The sequence below is a fragment of the Schistocerca piceifrons genome, chromosome 3, assembly GCF_021461385.2.
Source record: "Schistocerca piceifrons isolate TAMUIC-IGC-003096 chromosome 3, iqSchPice1.1, whole genome shotgun sequence".
In the NCBI taxonomy this organism is placed as follows: domain Eukaryota; kingdom Metazoa; phylum Arthropoda; class Insecta; order Orthoptera; family Acrididae; genus Schistocerca; species Schistocerca piceifrons.
In genome coordinates this window covers 291,991,960-292,010,268 of record NC_060140.1, presented here as the reverse complement: position 1 = coordinate 292,010,268, position 18,309 = coordinate 291,991,960, and the positions used below count along the sequence as shown (strand labels likewise).

General features: G+C 39.5%; 1 protein-coding gene across 5 annotated transcripts in view; it reads right to left on the bottom strand.

The window, feature by feature from the left end:
- LOC124789556 (N-acetyltransferase 9) overlaps window positions 1-18,309 on the bottom strand; it is an 87,227-nt gene that overhangs the window by 51,576 nt on the left and 17,342 nt on the right. The window lies entirely within an intron of this gene.

Sequence of the window (18,309 nt, the reverse complement as noted above, 5' to 3'; positions counted from 1 at the left end):
GAATAAGGGCACCCACAGTTTAACGCGCACTCTGAACCAAGGTGCAACTTGTCATGTTTCACGTTAACAGATTATTCCCAGAGTTGAAAAAAGGAATAAATGACAAAAAAATCCTAAGACCAACTGAGGATCGAACAATACACTTTTTGATTGGTTGTTTTGCACTTACTCCCTGACAAGGGAACATTCCCAAGGGTCAGTAAATGATCTTGATAAAACTTGGCTGTGTCTATAGGTGGCAAAATAGTTCAACATGTCTTTTTTTGTGTTCAGTTTCACTTTTATGGACTGAAACACACCCTGAAAAGTAATTTGGCATTTTAGGTTTACAGGGAATTTCTTTGAAACAGTGATACATAACCAAGGTTTTTCATATACAAGTTGATATGTAATTAAAGTTCTTGAAACCTGTTTAATCAACTTTTCTAATAATTTGAAATTTTGCAAAATACCCCACCACCATTAATTAATTTTGAAAAATGAAAACTTTTGTTACAACAGAAATTAAAGAAGCTTTGAAGCCACATACATCCCTATATAATAAAGCTGGATCCAGAAATGCCTTTTTGGAAAATAAGCTGTACACAATCAGCTATGAGAGTACTTTCAACATCTAACCATTCACTACTATTCTATTTATTTTACTTATACCAGATTTATGTTTAATTGTTATTCTACATTTTACATTCATGATTTTTTGCCATTTCACATACATGTATTTTGCAATTGAAAATAATAGCTAGTTCATTATTATGAAAGAATATAATTACACAGATCTGTAAGCAAATATTTAACAACATAACTTTTTTTTACACAATACACATAAAATGACTGAAATATCTTCACACAATATACACAGTGGAGAAGACAATACATAAAGAAAATTCAGCAGGATTTCAAAATCTCATAGGTGATTCTCTTAATATCCTAATTTGTATCACGCATATATCAGTGCATTGGTATGTCTTGGCAAAGAATTGATTATGTATTATTGACTGCAGCTTAATTTTATCGTGTCCCAAGTGGAGATTGACATCATAATCATTCAACAGAACTAGATCTGAAAATCTTCTCGAAAAGTTCTTCCAACATCCAAAGCCGTAAACATGTATATGTTCCATGTCTCTGCCTGTGCCATCGAGCCCTCTGAGATCACCGGATGCCTCTTATTATTGGGTAAAATGCTCACCATCCTTTTTTCCATAGTGAGCACCTGCCTTTTAATAGTTTTAAGAGAAACGAATGGTGGATTTGGATCGAGAATCTCATTTTGAAGCCCCAAATGTACTTGTAACAGTAAACAAACATCTGAGCAGTCGAAAGATATTTGAAAGATGTTTTCTTTTCCAGTGAGGGAGAAATATCCATATTATTGTTAGATTCTTGAGGTGGTCAATGTGAAAGAACCATTTAGAGCAACATATCTGAGGACACGCAACATGTTCGCCTGGTGATCCCAAAGGGTTGAAAGCACAGGTACAGCCGTGGAACATACACACAGCTTTCAGTGTTGGAAGAACTTTGCAAGTAGACTTTCAGACCTAGTTTTGCTGAATCATTATATGTCAGTCTCCACTTGAGAAACAATATAATCAAGCTGTCGTCTTTAGTGCGTAACCAATTCCCTTTGCCAAGGCTCACCAATGTACTGAAATATGCATGATACAAAACAGGATATTTAGAAGATCACCAGTGACAATTAGAACTCCCGCTGAATTTCATTTTATATTATCTTCTCCGTAGTGTATATTATATGTGCATGACGTAAAAAAAAAAGTTCCATTTTAAGCATTTCTTCACAGATTATCATTATTGTAATTATTTTCTATTGTAATATTGAGTTACTTATTATTTTCAACTAACAACATGCAGGTATGTGGAACGGTAAACCAAAAAACAAGAAAACCATGAATGTATGAGGGTAATCCCAAAAGTAAGGTCTCCTATTTTTTTGTAAGTACATAGACCTGTTTATTTCTACAATGGTCTACATCAGTTTACAGCTTGAACATTTAGCTATTTTTCAGCATAATAACCATTTCTGTCGATGCATTTTTGTAGATGTTGTGGCAGTTTTTGTATGTCCATGTCATACCAGCTTGCCTCCATGCTGTTCAGAAAGTTATGAACCTCTTCTTTCACCTCCTCATCAGAGCTGAATCGCTTTCTGGCCAAATGTTCTTTTAACCTAGGGAACAGGTGATAGTCACTGAGCACCAAGGCAGGACTATAGGGTGGGTAGGTGATTATGTTCCACTGAAACTGTTGCAGGAGAGTTTTTTCAGAGTCTGACAGTACCTCTCAGCGTTAATTGTGGTCCCAACGACTCAGCTCCGATGACCAGGTGAAAGAAGAGGTTCATAACTTTCTGAACAGCATGGCGGCGAGCTGGTATGACATGGGTATACAAAAACTGCCACAACGTCTACAAAAATGCATCGACAGAAATGGTTATTATGTTGAAAAATAGCTATATGTTCAAGCTGTAAACTGATGTAAACCATTGTAGAAATAAACAGGTCTAATCCCCCCATGAATCATGGACCTTGCCATTGGTGGGGTTGCTTGTGCGCCTCAGCAATACAGATAGCCATACCATAGGTGCAACCACAATGGAGGGGTATCTGTTGGAGGCCAGACAAATATTTGGTTCCTGAAGAGGGGCAGCAACCTTTTCAGTAGTTGCAGGGGATGACTGACTGATCTGGCCTTGTAACATCACCAAAACAGTCTTGCTGTGTGGTACTGCAAGCAGCTGGAAGCAAAGGGAAACTCCAGCCATAATTTTTACCAATGGCTAGCAGCTTAACTATATGGCTAAATGATGATGGCCTTCACTTGAGTAACATATTCTGGAGGTAAAATAATCCCCATTTGGACCTCTGTGGAGGTACTACTCAGGAGGATGTCATCATCAGGAGACATAAAACTGGCATTCTAGGAATCGGAGTGTGGAATGTTAAATCCCTTAATCGGTTAAGGGAGACAAAAATTTAATAGTGATGGGGAACTCGGATTTGATAGTAGGAAAAGAGGAAGGAAAAATATTAGGTGAGTATGGACTGGAGGGGGGTGGGGGTGGGGGTGGGGGTGGGGGGTGGGGGGGGGGGGACAGAATGAAAAGGGAAGCTGCCTGATAGGGTTTTGCACAGAGCATAATTTAATCATTGCTAAAACTTGGTTTAAGAATCATAAGAGTAGGTTGTATACATGGGAGAGACCTGGAGACATCGGAAGGTTCCAGATTGATTATATAATTGTAAAACAGAAGTTTAGAAACCAGTTTTTAAACTGAAGAACATTTCAGGGGCAGATGTGGATTCTGACCACAATCTATGGTCATGAACTGTAGATTAAAATTGAAGAAACTGGAAAAAAAGTAGAAAATTAAAGATATGGGAACTGGATAAGAGGAAAAAACCAGAGGTTGTGGAGATTTTCAGAGGGAGCATTAGACAATGGTTGACTAGAACAGGGGAAAGGAACACAGTAGGAAATGAATGGGTAGCTTTAACAGATGAAATGGTGAAGGCAGCAGAGGAACAAATAGGTAAAAAGACAAGACATAGTAGGAATCCTTGGCTGATACAAGAGATATTGAATTTAATTGATGAAAGGAGAAAATATAAAAATGCAGCAAATGAAGGAGGCTAAAGGGAATACAAACATTTAAAAAATGAGACTGACGGGAAGTGCAAACTGGCTCAGCACAAATGGGTGGAGGACAAATGTAAGGATTTAGAAACATACTTCATTAGGGGGAAGACAGATACCACCTTGAGGAAAATTAAAGAGGCCTTTAGGGAAAAGAGGAGTAGCTGTATGAATATTAAGAGCTCAGTTGGGAAACCAGTCCTAAGCAAAGAAGGAAAAGGTAGAAGGTGAGCAGAGGGTCTATACAAGTGAGATAAACTTGAAGGCAATATTGTAGAAAAGGGAGTGGATGTAGATGAAGATGAGATGGGAGATATGATATTGCGAAAATAATTTGACAGAGCACTGAAAGACCTACTTCTAATCAAGGCCTCAAGAGTAGATAACATTCCATCAGAACTACTGCTAGCTTTGGCACAGCCAGCCATGACAAAACTGTCCTGTCTGGTGAACAAGGTGTATGAGACAGGTGAAATATGCTCAGACTTCAAGAAGAATGTAATTATTGCAATTCCAAAAAAAGCAGTTGCTTACAAGTGTAAAAATTATTGATCTATCAGCTTAATAAATAATGGCTGCAAAATACTGACACAAATTCTTTACAGAAGAATGGAAAAACTGGTAGAAAACAACCTCGGGGAAGATCAGTTTGGATTCAGGAGAAATGTAGGAACACACAAGGCAATAATGACCCTCGCACTTATATTAGAAGACAGGTTTAGAAAAGACAAACCTACATTTATAGCATTTGTAGACTTGGAGAAAACTTTTGACAATGTTGACTTGAATACTCTCTTTGAAATTCTGAAGGTGGCAGGGGTAAAAAAGAGGGAGTGAAAGGCTATATACAACTTGTACAGAAACCAGATGGGAGTAATGAGTTGAGAGGCATGAAAGGGAAGCAGTGGTTGAGAAGGGAGTGAGATAGGGTTGTAGCCTATCCCCGACATAATGTTGTAATTCTGTCAGAGACAGCAAAGGACTTGGAAGAGCAGTTGAATGGACTAGACGTTGTCTTGAAAGGAGGAGATAAGATGAACATCAACAAAAGCAAAACAAGGATAATGGAATGTAGTCGAATTATATCAGGTGACACTGAGGGAATTAGATTAGGAAACAAGGCATTTAAAGTAGTAGATGAGTTTTGCTATTGGGGCAGCAAAATAACTGATGATGGTCGAAGCCGAGAGGATATAAAAAATTGACTGGAAATGGCAAGAACAGCATTTCAGAAGAAGACAAATTTGTTAACATCGAATATAGATTACATGTTAGGAAGTCTTCTCTGAAAGTTGCCAAATATGGAAGTGAAACATGGACAATAAACAGTTTAGACAGAAAGAGAACAGAAGCTTTCGAAATGTGGTGCTACAGAAGAATGTCAAAGATTAGTTGAGTAGATCATGTAGCTAATCAGGAGGTACTGGATAGAATTGGGGAGACAAGAAATATGTGGCTAACTTGACCAAAAGAGGGAATCGGTTGATAGGACACATTCTGAAACATCAAGGGATCTCCAATTTAGTATTGGAGGGAAGTGTGTGGGGTAACACAAGAGATGAATACAGTAAGCAGATTCAGAAGGATGTCTGTTGCAACAGTTATTCAGAGATGAAGAGGTTGATACAAGATAGAGACGCATGGAGAGCTGCATCAAACCAGTCTTCGCACTGAAGACCACAACAACACAAGAAAAAAAAATAATTAGAATAGTAATAAATGTTTAGATAATTTCATTAGGTATGCTGAAAACACTGACAGCACATTGTATACAACTTTTTTTCCAAAAATGGTTTTTTTCAGGATTCAGCTTCAGTACATTGGGATGTATGTGTCTTGAAAGTTTCTTTCATTTACGTTGTAACAAAAGTTTTCATTTTTCAAAATTGATTGACAGAGTATTTTGCAAAATTTCAAATTATTAAAAAAGTTGATTATGGTTTTCAAGAACATTAATTACATTTGAAGTTTTATATGAAAGATATTTTTTACATATGATCATTTTGAAGCTATTCCCTCTAAACCTAAAATTCCAAATTATCTCTCAGGGTGTTTTACCCTTTAAAAGTGAAACTGGATACAAACAAAAACATTACAGATTGCACTATTTTGTTGCCTCTAACCCCCCCTCCCCCTCGCAAAGTTTGATCCACATTTATTGATATTTGAGAATGTTCCTCTCTGTGTAAAAATTAAAAAAATTAAAATATTGTGTCATAAGAGTGGATGTGTGGAGGCACAGAACTAACTGCCATAAGGGCACTTTGTGTCAGTATGTACACTAATTATCAGGAATTACAGCCGAATGGCATAATAAGTTTATGTTCACATATTACACTAACATCTGGGATAAATGGACTTCAAAATATTTTGTTATCTGATGTTATCCTTGATCATGACCAATACTTGTTAGACTGCCATCTTCAATGAAGGCGAAACGGGTTTGAAGAGATAAAATTCAAGCAGCATACAAAATATAATAGAATAGGTAAAAATTCTACTCACATAGGGGCAGAAAGAGTAAAACATAAAAGATGTGGAAACACATCTACTTTTGGACACAAAGTTGTTGTAGATGGAGCAAGAAAAATATCAGATATACAGATGTTGACAACAAACATGCCATATGACTTCTGTAACTCTTCCTCTCAGTATTCAGTGTATGCAACAAGCCATTCTTTCTTGCACACATTTTGTCTCAGTTATCATTATTTTTATCCCATGATGAGATGGATCCACCTGTAGTGAAGTGGGTCCTTCTCACCCTGGGGCCTGATTGACTTGCCCTTCCCTTTTAACCTTCCCTAAGCAATACACCTCTCCTCCCTGAGGAAAGAGCTATCCATTCTGAAAGCGGTAACAGTGTAATTACTTCTATATGTGTGTATCAGCACTGCTGACATTTCTCCTGAATGTAAGCACTGGACAGAAATTTGTATCGTAACTTTATAATTTTCTTGAGAGAATTTTCCTAAATTTGGATATTCAGATAATCCGTAAAAAGAGTGGCCAGAGAGATATGTATTTAATTTTTTTTTTAATTGTTTGGGATTCCCAATTTCTTGTTTCATGTTGGATGAGAGTTTGTTGAATATCTCCCTAGCAAAGTACATATGACAGCACAAAAATAGACAGCTCTTCAAAATTCTAAGTTTGGCCACCTGCATGACGTCACAAAACTGTATAATGCGAGGAAGTATTGTCTCCTCCTCAAGCTGTTATAGTCCAGTATCTGCTCATGATGATGATGATGATGATGATGATTTGTTTTGGGGCACTCAACTAAGTGGTCATCAGTGCTCGTACAAAGTCCCAATTTTTTCACAGTCCAAGTGTATTTACTCATGGTATAGTAGTAAACGTCATGCATTGTAGATGTATATTTGTGAGTTCGAGTTCCCTCATTTTCTTCTTCTTTCTTTTCCTTTTTTTTCCAATTGCATTTCAGTGGTCTACTAAAGGTACCAGTCTGATGGAAACTCAAAGATAATTTGCTTCACTTTCCAACCCACCAGTTATACCAACACCTTCCATGAAACAACTTATGGCCATGTTGAGCTCGAAACAATTTATGCTAGAGTGCTTCCTTGTACTACAGCTGCCACCAGCAACTTGCCACCCATCATCATATACTTGACGCTTGCTGCTCGACCAGGAGAACATGCAGTGCATCTTGGGCACATTTCTGCTGTTAACTAACAAATATAATTTTTTTTCTTATTGTAGTTTGATTTTCTGCACAAAGCAACTTTTATAAACCCAGTGAACAGCGAGTAATTACACAACATATGTAGGTTACTATGGGTCTTTTTATCAACTGTCATTTTCTTATTTGAAATTCTAGTATCTGTATCACAGTTATGAAATGGATTTTGCATACTTGACTGTCACAAACATTGTTCGAGCATTATAAAATAGTATTGTAAGAAGAAAAAGGTCTAACATTTGTGATATATTTTTCACTTTAGGTTTAACAGATGGGTGAAGGCAGCAGATGCAGCTTGAAACATTTGTGCCATGTGGGGCAAGTGCTTTATTGGACAAACCATGACAGAAAAGGATTTTCCTGTTTCAATACATTGTTTTGGTATGAATGATTTTCCACATTCAAGAATTCTCAATAACAGATGTATGTGATTAACTGTAACTGTTTAACCTACGACGTTTGCACTCAATATGCAAGGTTCAGGAGTTTCGGTATAGGAGCACTGCAGGCACAAAACTCAGAGAGGTGATTATATTACTGCATTTTTGTTTGAACATCATAATTTTGCTTGTTTAGCATTATTAGCAACAAATGCCAGCTTTGACGGATGCACTCCTGGAGAGGAGTTCGTAGTGCACAACACCCTTTTTGTGCCACCAGATGCAAAATATTGTATGTTCACACTTCCCTTTGATTGAGGAGCTGTATCTTCTTAGGGCTCAGCGATTAATTTCTTCTTAAGAAGCTAATGTAAAGACATCATAACTCTTCAAGAGTAACAATACTGCATAGGAATGCTCAAGGAGCAAACTGATGATATTCAAACAAAAATTGAGACTTCTTGAATGTGGAAAATTATACAATCCAGAACAATCTATCTTGAAACAAGAAAATCCTTTTCTGCCATGATTTTTCAGGTAGCACTTGTCTCACAGATGATACAAGCTGTCTTCACCCCTCTATTAAACAAAAAGTGAACAATATGTCACAAATGCTACACATTTTCCCATCTGCAACTCTATTTTATAATGTTTAACCAACGTTTGTAAATCAAGTATGCAAAATGCAATTCATAACTGCAAGACAAATGCTACAACTTCAATCCATGGGTGTTGTGTAATTGCGTGGTGTTCACTTGGTTTATCAAATTTACTTTGTGTGGAAAATCAAATTACAATAAGAAACAATTTTATTCTTACCAACATGAGAGCAGAAACGTTCACAAGATGTGCTGAACCCCATTCACCTGGTTGTATGGTGGCTGGTGGCAGGTGACCAGTTACCTGTGACTGCTGTAGTACAAGGAAACATTCTATTAATGTAAACTGTTCTGATCTTCACACAGTCTCATGTCATTTCATGGAAGGTGTTGCTATTACTAGTGGGTTAGAAAGTGAAGCAAATTATGTTTGAGATTTCATCAGAATGTTACCTTCAGCGTTAAAAAAATTAAAGGAATGAGTGGACTTGGACTTGCTATTTTGCATCTATACTGTGTGACGTTTACCACTAGACCAGAAGTAGGTACAGGCAACAGCTCGAGCAGAGGTCAACACTTCCTCCAAACACTTCCCCATCCTACAATGTTGCTAGTTAGTGCAAATGGCTGGATTTAGAATTTGAGGGGTGGTCAATTATTGTGATGCCAAGTGTACATAATTCCATTCAACAAGAAGGCAAAGTCTACACGAAAATTCTTTTTGTGTCTTGGATTATTACTAGTTAAATCACAAATCATCTGAAACTAATTTCTATTACCAGCAAAAAAAAAAAAAAAAAAAAAAAAAAAAAAAAAAAAAAAAAAAAAAAAACCACTAGGGAGTAAACATACTGGAAAATGAGGGTAAGAATTCCGAGATCTATAAAAAGGCTTCCGCAAGATGTACAGATATCTGCTTTTTTTACTTACTTTAGGCACAGTGCCGCAGAAGATACTTTCACAAGAAAATAGGGAGTGAAAATACATAAGCCAGCACTCTTGTTTTACGTGAGAGACGCACAATGAGAGATGCTTCTACGAGCGTAACATACTGAAATGATTGTGTTGTTTAGTTGATCCATGTGTGGACTACATTTTAACTTGATATCCAAAAGGAGCCCAAGAAAGTTTACACGGTGTGTTTCATTTAGTGTGTCACCATTAATGTATAATTAATGTGCTAATAGGTCATTCTGCTCATTTGAAGCTGCATAGGATGAGTCTTTGTTAGGTTAGATTAAATGTTAGCTGCAAATCACCTTTTAATGTAACTGGAAGATCATTTGTGTAGGTAAATAACAAGGGCGGGCCCAATACTTTGTGGCACTCCCCGTTACATAACAAGACTCTTTGCTTCCTGTTTTGAAAGTAAGACTCCATCAATGCAAGAGGAATGCCGTTAATGCTATAACATTTTGGTTTACTATCCTGTGAAACTCAGCCTGCCCTTTCTTGCACAATATCCTGAGAGCCATGGCAGATTTCATATTCATAGATTTCCTTAAAGCATTTGACATGGTGCCCCACTGCAGACTGTTAACAAAGGTAAGAGCATACGGAATATGTTCCCAGATATGAGGGCGGCTTGAAGACTTGTTAATAGAACCGATATCTGATGGACTGGATGAGCAGTGATCTGTGGTTGTTTGCTGATGACACTGCGGTGTACGCAAGGGTGTCATCATTGAGTGACTGTAGGAGGATATAAGATGGCTTAGACAAAATTTCTAGTTGGTGTGATGAATGGCAGCTTGCTCTAAACATAGAAGAATGTCATGAGAATGGAAAACATTCCTGTAATGTTCGAATATAGCACTAGTAGGGTGCTGCTTGACACAGTCACCTCAATTAAATATCTGGGCGTAACAATGCAAAATGATATGAAATGGAACGAGCACTTAAAGACAGTAGAATGGAAGACAAGTAGTCAGCTTTGGTTTATTGGTAGAGTACTAGTAAACTGTAGTTCATCTGTGAAGGAGACCTTGTGTAGAACACTAGTGAAACCTATTCTTGAGTGCTCCTTGAGTGTTTGGGATCTCCAACAGATTGTATTAAAGGAAGACATCAAAGTAGTTCAGAGGCAGACTGCTAGATTTGTTACCAGTAGTATACAAGTATTACAGAACTGCTTCATGAACTCAAATAGGTATCTCTGGAGGGAAGATGGTGTGTTTTTAGTGAAATACTATTGAAAAAATTTAGAGAAACCGGCATTTTAAGTTGACTTCATAACAATCCTACTACCACCAGTGTGTCTTTCGTATAAGGAGCACATAGGTAAGATAAAAAGAAATTAGGGCTCGTGTAGAGGCGTATAGACAAGTGTTTTTCCCTCACTCTATTTGTGAATGGAACAAGAAAGGAAATGACAAGTAGTGGTAGGAGTATCCTCTGCCATGCACCACACGGTGGCTTGCAGAATATGTATGTAGATGTAAGTAAAATTTTGTAATCCACACAAGCAAAGACTTTGGCTAGGTCACAAAATATTCCCAAAGGTGGATTTTTCTTGTTTGTAATGTACTGTATTGCTTTCTCTATGAATACTCCTTTACAAACTCCAACTTGAAGGTAGTTAACAAGTTCTACTCCTTTAAATGAGTCAGTATCTTACAATTAGCAACTTTATTAAACACTTTTTAAAAAGACTGGAAGAAATATGTGTGTGTTTGGAGCTTACAGATTATTAGCCCCCTTCCACATATTAAATGAAACGAATGTGGGGAAAATGACAAAAATAGGAAAATGACAATCATTCAATCACCCCCACATCTCTTGCATTGATCTGTACAATCACTCTACCTCACACTCCTTAAGACAATGGAGAAATGATGAAAGGTGCTACACATGGGATTAAAACAGAAGTAAAACCACAGAATAGCTGAAAGAAAAGCTGGTTGAACACTTACAAAAAAACTTGGTGAGCCAGTCACCCTGTTAAAAAAATAACAACATTGCCCTAAAATTTTAGGAAACAAGTTGGACAAATCATAGAAGCTTAAAACACTCGCCACATTTGTTTGAACGTTACTTAAAATAGAGCACAGACCTGTCAGAAAATCTGCTGCTGCCCTCTGTTCGGAAAATAAAATCACTCTTAATAAAAGTGGTATACAGTAATTTACACACCACCAGCATCACACATTGGAGAGACCTCTCACCTGAGCAAGAAGCCATGTGTCATAGGGCAGTGGCCTATGCATGGACATATAAGGAGGGGTGCTTCCTGTCAGTGTGGCTAGGAGGTGGTATGCCATGGCCCTGTTGTGGGCTTTACTAGATGGAGCTTACTGTCTGGCACTTCCAGCCACTGATCCTCCCATCGACATGAGACTACATCTTAAAAGCGAGATGATAGGATGCAGGTGGATGGAAATCTGAAATAACTGAGTATCACAACACTCCTCCTTAGCTGCTATATCTGCCCTTTCATTCCTAACAATACCCAAAAGCCCTGGTACCCAGCAGAAAGAAACCTCCTTCCTCAGCCGTTGAAGTTGGAGGAGGGTGTCCTGGATACTATGGACTACTTTATCTTTCGGGTATAAGTGTTCTTGAGAGTGAAGTGTACTTCAAATGGTTCAAATGGCTCTGAGCACTATGGGACTTAACATCTGAGGTCATCAGTCCCCTAGACTTAGAACTACTTAAACCTAACTAACCTAAGGACATCACACACATCCATGCCTGAGGCAAGATTTGAACCTGCGACCATAGCGGTCACGCAGTTCCAGACTGAAGCACCTAGAACCGCTTGGCCACAGTGGCCAGCTGAAGGGTACTCAGAGAATTGGGACAAAGAATTTAGCACTCGAAGAATGTATCATCTGCTCCAGTGCCTACAACATCCCGTATAATTCTGTGTTGAAGACAGTAAAGTCTTGAGGCAGTTGGATCTTGAAGACACAATCTGGGAAAACAATAGAGCAACCAAAAGGGGCTCCCTGTTTATATCCATCTGTGAAGACAGCTACATAGTTGTGGTGCTCATTTTAAATGTCAGGAAAATCACAGTAAAAACAGAAACAGGAGTGCAATCTCTCCTGCACTACAGTAAAGCTAAAATTACTCTGGGCCTCTGTAGTAAACAGGATAGCAGTTGGTTAAAACTCCATATTTGAGCCTGTATGTGCCCCACAATAAGGGACTCCAGCACACACTTCGGACAAATCCCAAATGGCCTCGTTGCCTGTGGATGATTCATAAAGATGCGTTCCATAGATGGATGAGCAACAGTATGGTATGGTGGGAAAGTGAGAGTAGTGGGAAGCTGACACATCTGACACACCATGAAAAGCTGCTGCCGCATGGTAAGTGGTGGTTCACCAAGCCTCAGCACAAATACTGGATATGGGGGTGGTCCTGTAAGTATTGTGGCCAACCTGATTCCCTCATGGTGCACAGTGTCAATGATCTTCACGTATGAAGGCCTCACTGACCTGTACACTGAGCACCCATAGTCCAGCCTGGAATGAATGAAAGCCCTATAAAATTGGAACAGACACATCCTATCTGCTCTCCAAGACCTTTGGCTAAGACACTTCAAAAAATTCAGGGCCTTGTGGGCCCTTGCCTTCAGGTCCTTCAGATATGGTAACAAAGACAGTTTGGATCCAAAAATGAGGCTGAAAAACCACACAGTCTTTAAAAAGGAGAATGGTGTTCCACTTACGGACGTCGAGTACACTAAAAATATGACACGAATGATTAAAATGGAAACACACACACACACACACACACACACACACACACACACACACACACACACACACACACACACACAGAGAGAGAGAGAGAGAGAGAGAGAGAGAAACTGTCACTTCATCCGCAAATAAGGAGCATTGTGCAGAACTCTTTACTGTAGATGTGATACTGTTTTTGGCTATGGCAAAGAGGGTAACACTTAAAACACTGCCCTGAGAAACTCTATTCTCTTGCTTGAAACTATTCGGCAGCGAATCACCAAGTTGGTACCGAAAAAAGCACTTAGAGACGAAGCACCGAACAAAAATGGGGAGACGCCCACGCAAGCCCCACTGGTGGAGCTGCCCTAGAATACTGGGTCACCAAGTAATATTGTATGTCTTACCAATGTCAAAAAATATACCCATACAATGCTGTTGACACAGGAAAGCCTGGTGAACAGCTGCCTCTGGCAGGGTTAGGTTGTCGAAACTGGATTGAAATCCCCTTAGTACCCGACATGAGCAACTTAGGAGCTGCCTGGTCTCTAACATCCAGACCAGACAATGGTTAACCATTCATTCCTAGGTATTTCCTATGCAGCTTGTTAAATGACACTCTGGTATCAACTAGGACATATTCAGTCCTTTTCCAGTTTGAGAAGAGGTATCAAAATTGCCTCCCTCCATGAGTTGGGATAACTGCCTCACTGCCACATCAAATTAAAATATCATAAGAGGAATTACTTTGATGCTGGTTGCAAGTTCCACAGCACACTGTATCAGATTTGGTTAGGACCGGTTGCAGTATCACGAGCTGCACACAGTGTCGAATCCAGCTCCCATATGGAGAAAGAGCAATTATAGGTCTCTGAATTGTTAGACCTGAAGTCCATATCACCCCTTCCCATAGTGATATGGTAATGACAGAGTACTGAATCCTGACTAGAAGCAGCAGAAGTCAGTGCAAAATGCTCTGCCATTGTCTGTGCAATGTCTCCAGGTGTTGCTTGGAGACATCCTTGATTCGATAATGCTGCTATAGGTAACCAACTGCCTTCATCAGAAATCCTCCTGAGGGTTTCCCATATTACATTAGAACAAGCGGAATGGTTGACAGAGTCCAGGAACACTTGCCATGACCTTTTCTTGCACCCCTTAATGACGCATCAAGCCTTTGCTCTCGTTAATTGAAAGGCTGCGAGGTTTTCCGCCACTGAGCAGCTCTTAAACTGCCATAGAGATGCGCGTCTGACCTGAATGGCACTCATCAGTCCACTAAGGGACAGGTGGCCTCCAAGAATGATGAGACAACTTTGGGATGAAGACATCAGCAGCATGGAGGATTACTTGTGGGGTGAGGTCCACCCATTTCTGCATGCCGTCACAGCACTCAGCCACAGCCAGCTGGCTGAAAAGTGTCCAGCTGGCTCCGCTAATCATCCATCATGGTTGTGTCCTTTCAGGGAGAGTTTCATCCAGCAGGTCAATAAGGTGTGGGAAGGGGTCACTGGAATGAAGGTTGTGAGTGACTTCCTACTGAACAGTCTGCAAGATCTGAAGAACACAAAAAGAGGTTGATGGCTGAGATGACCCAGCAGCAGCTCAGAAATGAGTGGAATTGCGTCTGTTGAGAATGTATAGCTCGTGGCACACTATGAAGCTCTCCAAACCCCATCCCCAACAGCAAGTAGAGGTCTAATTCCACAATATATGATGAGCACTGAAGTCTCCCAGTAGGAGAAATGGTTAGGGGAGTTGTTCTGTTGTTCTACGAGACCCATTAGAGCCTACCTCATGTGGAGGTAAATACAGTGAGCAAACTGTGATCATTTGACATACTTGAACTGCATCTGAAACCACTTGCAAATCAGTAGCTAAGGGGAGATCAGAGAAGTGGTGCACTTTATTGACAAACAGAGCGACCCTTTCCTTAGTTTTTTCCTGTCAGGTCATCTTTGCAATAGAGTGTATGTTCCTGTAGAATGGGGGCATCAGATGCTTTGAAATGCATTTCCTGCAAACACAAGGTAGCAGTTTCAGTTCCTCCACATGTTCTGAAACCATTAAGGCCAGGTTCTCATTGAAACGAGCAAAAAATAGGTGAAGTTTGGAATTTTTTTATTTGAGACAATGAAAAGACTTACAAAGGATCTATTCAGGTATTAAGATTGATCATATTTTGAACTTTACTTTAGATTTTCAATAAAAAAAAAAAAGAAAAAAGGCGCATGTTGTTATGGAGTGAACAAGGTCCTGCGAGTATGAAGTACACAAACTGCATGCAGTGTAGCCCCCCTGGAGCTATCTGAAACCAGGAATGAATAACTTCAGTCAATACTACATTAAATTTAACGACATGGTGCTAAGTCGAGCTTTGAGGTCCATTTTTGAGGATTTGTTTCTCTCTTTGTGGCTTTACAAAAAAATAGTTAATATTAACAAATTTCATGACTATAGGTCTAACCTCCTAAGAAAAGTGTTTACTTCTCACAGGTCAAAGGTAGAAGTTAATAGGTTGAACTGCTTTTATTTTATGCTGCATTCAGTTCTGACAAATTGTTTCTCGAGAAAAATCTGTTTAAAGTTTAGGGAAAACTTTTATTTGTATTATTGGTTCAACTTGCATAAAAAACTACTACTTATATACCTTTGACATTGCTGAACACAAATCTGAAGTTTGGTTTCCAAAATTCAAAATGGCTGATCCAATATGGAGGACCAAAAATTATGTTTTGACAAAAAAAAGTGTTTTCATTATTTACGTTTAGTCTGCAATTTCAGGACTGTATATCACCCCTTCCTCTAACTCGAATTGTTCCTGGAGAGCAATTTGCTTGTTCTTAGTGAGAAAAGCCGATCTGGCTGAGCTGGATATGCTGCATTCGCCAGCCTGCACACGTTTTTCGTCAGCTTTTTCGACAAATATGCTTGCTTGCATACTGCGATATAAACCATTCTGTGAACGTGCTTCACGGAATGACATGTTTTCTACCTGAGCTGGGCGTCTCTGGCTGAGAGCATGCCACATAGGCCATGACATTGCTTTGAACAACAGGCTACAGAAACTTTTTGTAATGCATGGACTAATAAATCTTTTCGTCCCAACATTTAGACAAGTACACCTTTCAAAAAATGCAATAAAAATCGAATTTCCAACTATTTGGAATAAGTACCTGGCCTTAATGTTTCACTGTAGGATGGGAGCCATCTATCTCAGGGGAAATACTTTCATTCTAACTTTTTGCCCGCAATGGGTGGAGGCTCTGTCTTGGGGAGAGGTGACTGCCCCAGTCCAACATCTAGGTCTTCACCTCTAAAGAGCAATCAAGAAAGACGTTATAGAGGATGATGCCAGCTTTGTTGGACTGTTTACTTGCCTACTCTGTCAGTGGCAGATGCTTCGCCTTTGACTTTATGCCCTGCGTAGACTTCAGAACCACAACCGCACAGTAGTTGTTGCAGCATTTGACGGTGTACCAGACTTAATCTTAGGAGGGGTAGGGAGCTCTGCAACATTGCCTTTTCTGAAATTCTGATGTGTGTGTGTGTGTGTGTGTGGGGGGGGGGGGGGGGGGGGGGGGGTAGGAGTACAGGTGTCAAAATAATTGCAGCAGCACAACTGCACTGACAAATTCAGGTAATAGTGCAAACACTAGCAACCGCTGTTTGCACCATCAGCTTTCTGCACTGGCTGTTTAAGAACTGAAGCAAAGGAGGTTGTGAAAGTTGGGGGCAGCATAGCTTTATACATCTTTTTAGCCTCACCATATGGGATGTACGTTGTAATCTCAGGCTCTTGTATCTTCTGTTCTTCCAGATATATGCTGGAGTCCCAATCACAGACAGGGCGAGCCCCAGAGTAATTCACACAGCTCAAAAGAGATGAACAAGCGACTCGGTCATGGTTGGCCATACCACATTTGCAACAAGTGGCTTCTCCTTGACACCAAAGAAAAATATGCTCAATGTGCTGGCATTTGAAACAGTGCATGTGCCTGGGACAGAAGGTCACACACTTAGGTGAAGGAAACCTCTCTAAATGTGCTCAGGAAGTTTTGTGCTTTTAAACATCAGGATCAAGGAGTCGGATTTTACAAGATCCCCCATCCACCCTCTTCATGATGTTTTGCACTTTGACTACCCTGTCTGCAGCCCACTCATCTTTCAGTTTCTCCTTAGGAATGTACACCACATCCCTGCATGTAACGATACCTTTGCTGTAATTCGAGGTGCTGTGTAGTTTGTTTCGATGGTATATTACCCAAAGCATTGAGCTTTCTGGAAGTTCTTAACTATTTGGGAACCAGAAGTTTCTTCCAATAGTGTCCCCATTACACTATTGCTTAAGTGATTTTCAAGTGCTAGCAATACCAAAAAAATGTTCAAATGTGTGTGAAATCTTATGGGACTTAACTGCTACAGTCATCAGTCCCTAAGCTTACACACTACTTAACCTAAATTATCCTAAGGACAAACACATACACCCATGCCTGAGGGAGGACTCGAACCTCTGCCGGGACCAGCCGCACGGTCCATGACTGCAGCGCCTTAGACTGCTCGGCTAATTCCACGTGACCCAGCAATAACGTCTATGCCTTTCTGAATATAGAAAGTGAAACTCTCAAAGCTGCACTCTTTCCTTTCCACTGTTAAAAACATATTCTAATTTCCAGCATGCATTCTGTTACTATAAACAAAACTTTTGGAGGGAATTCTTTTGAATCAGGACTGGCTACATGAGACCTGTTGTTGGATTGGGTGTTAGTACCCATCAGCAGTCCACCCTTTCTGCCCATAAGCCATATACAACTTCAATCCTTATACAACTGAGTGTCGCATGTTTCCCAGAGGTTGTCTGCTGACTGTTCCACCTCAACAGCTATGCATCTCATTGGTGCACAGCATCTGTATGTGGTTGTTTATGGTTAGATGCAGTGTTTGTTGGCACTGTGAGGAAGTAATCATTGAATTTATTGGCCAAAGATTTTGAAAGTGTCACCGTTTCTGCCAGAGCTATGTTACAGGAACTCTGATTCACCTGGGTCACTATTTTTGATAGTTTCTTGTTTTATAATGTTCCTAATAGTTTTTGCCATATTCTTAGATTTTCTTGTTTTATTTTAGTTGTTTTGCTTTTTTTAAATACAGCCTGGGGGATTTAACATACTGATGGTAATGGAGTTTCGAAACTTGACTGCAGGTTGTTCTCTTCCTAATACAATATACTTTAATCACAGGAGTTATCCACCCCTTATACTCACTTTCAATTTTGTCCTTATTTG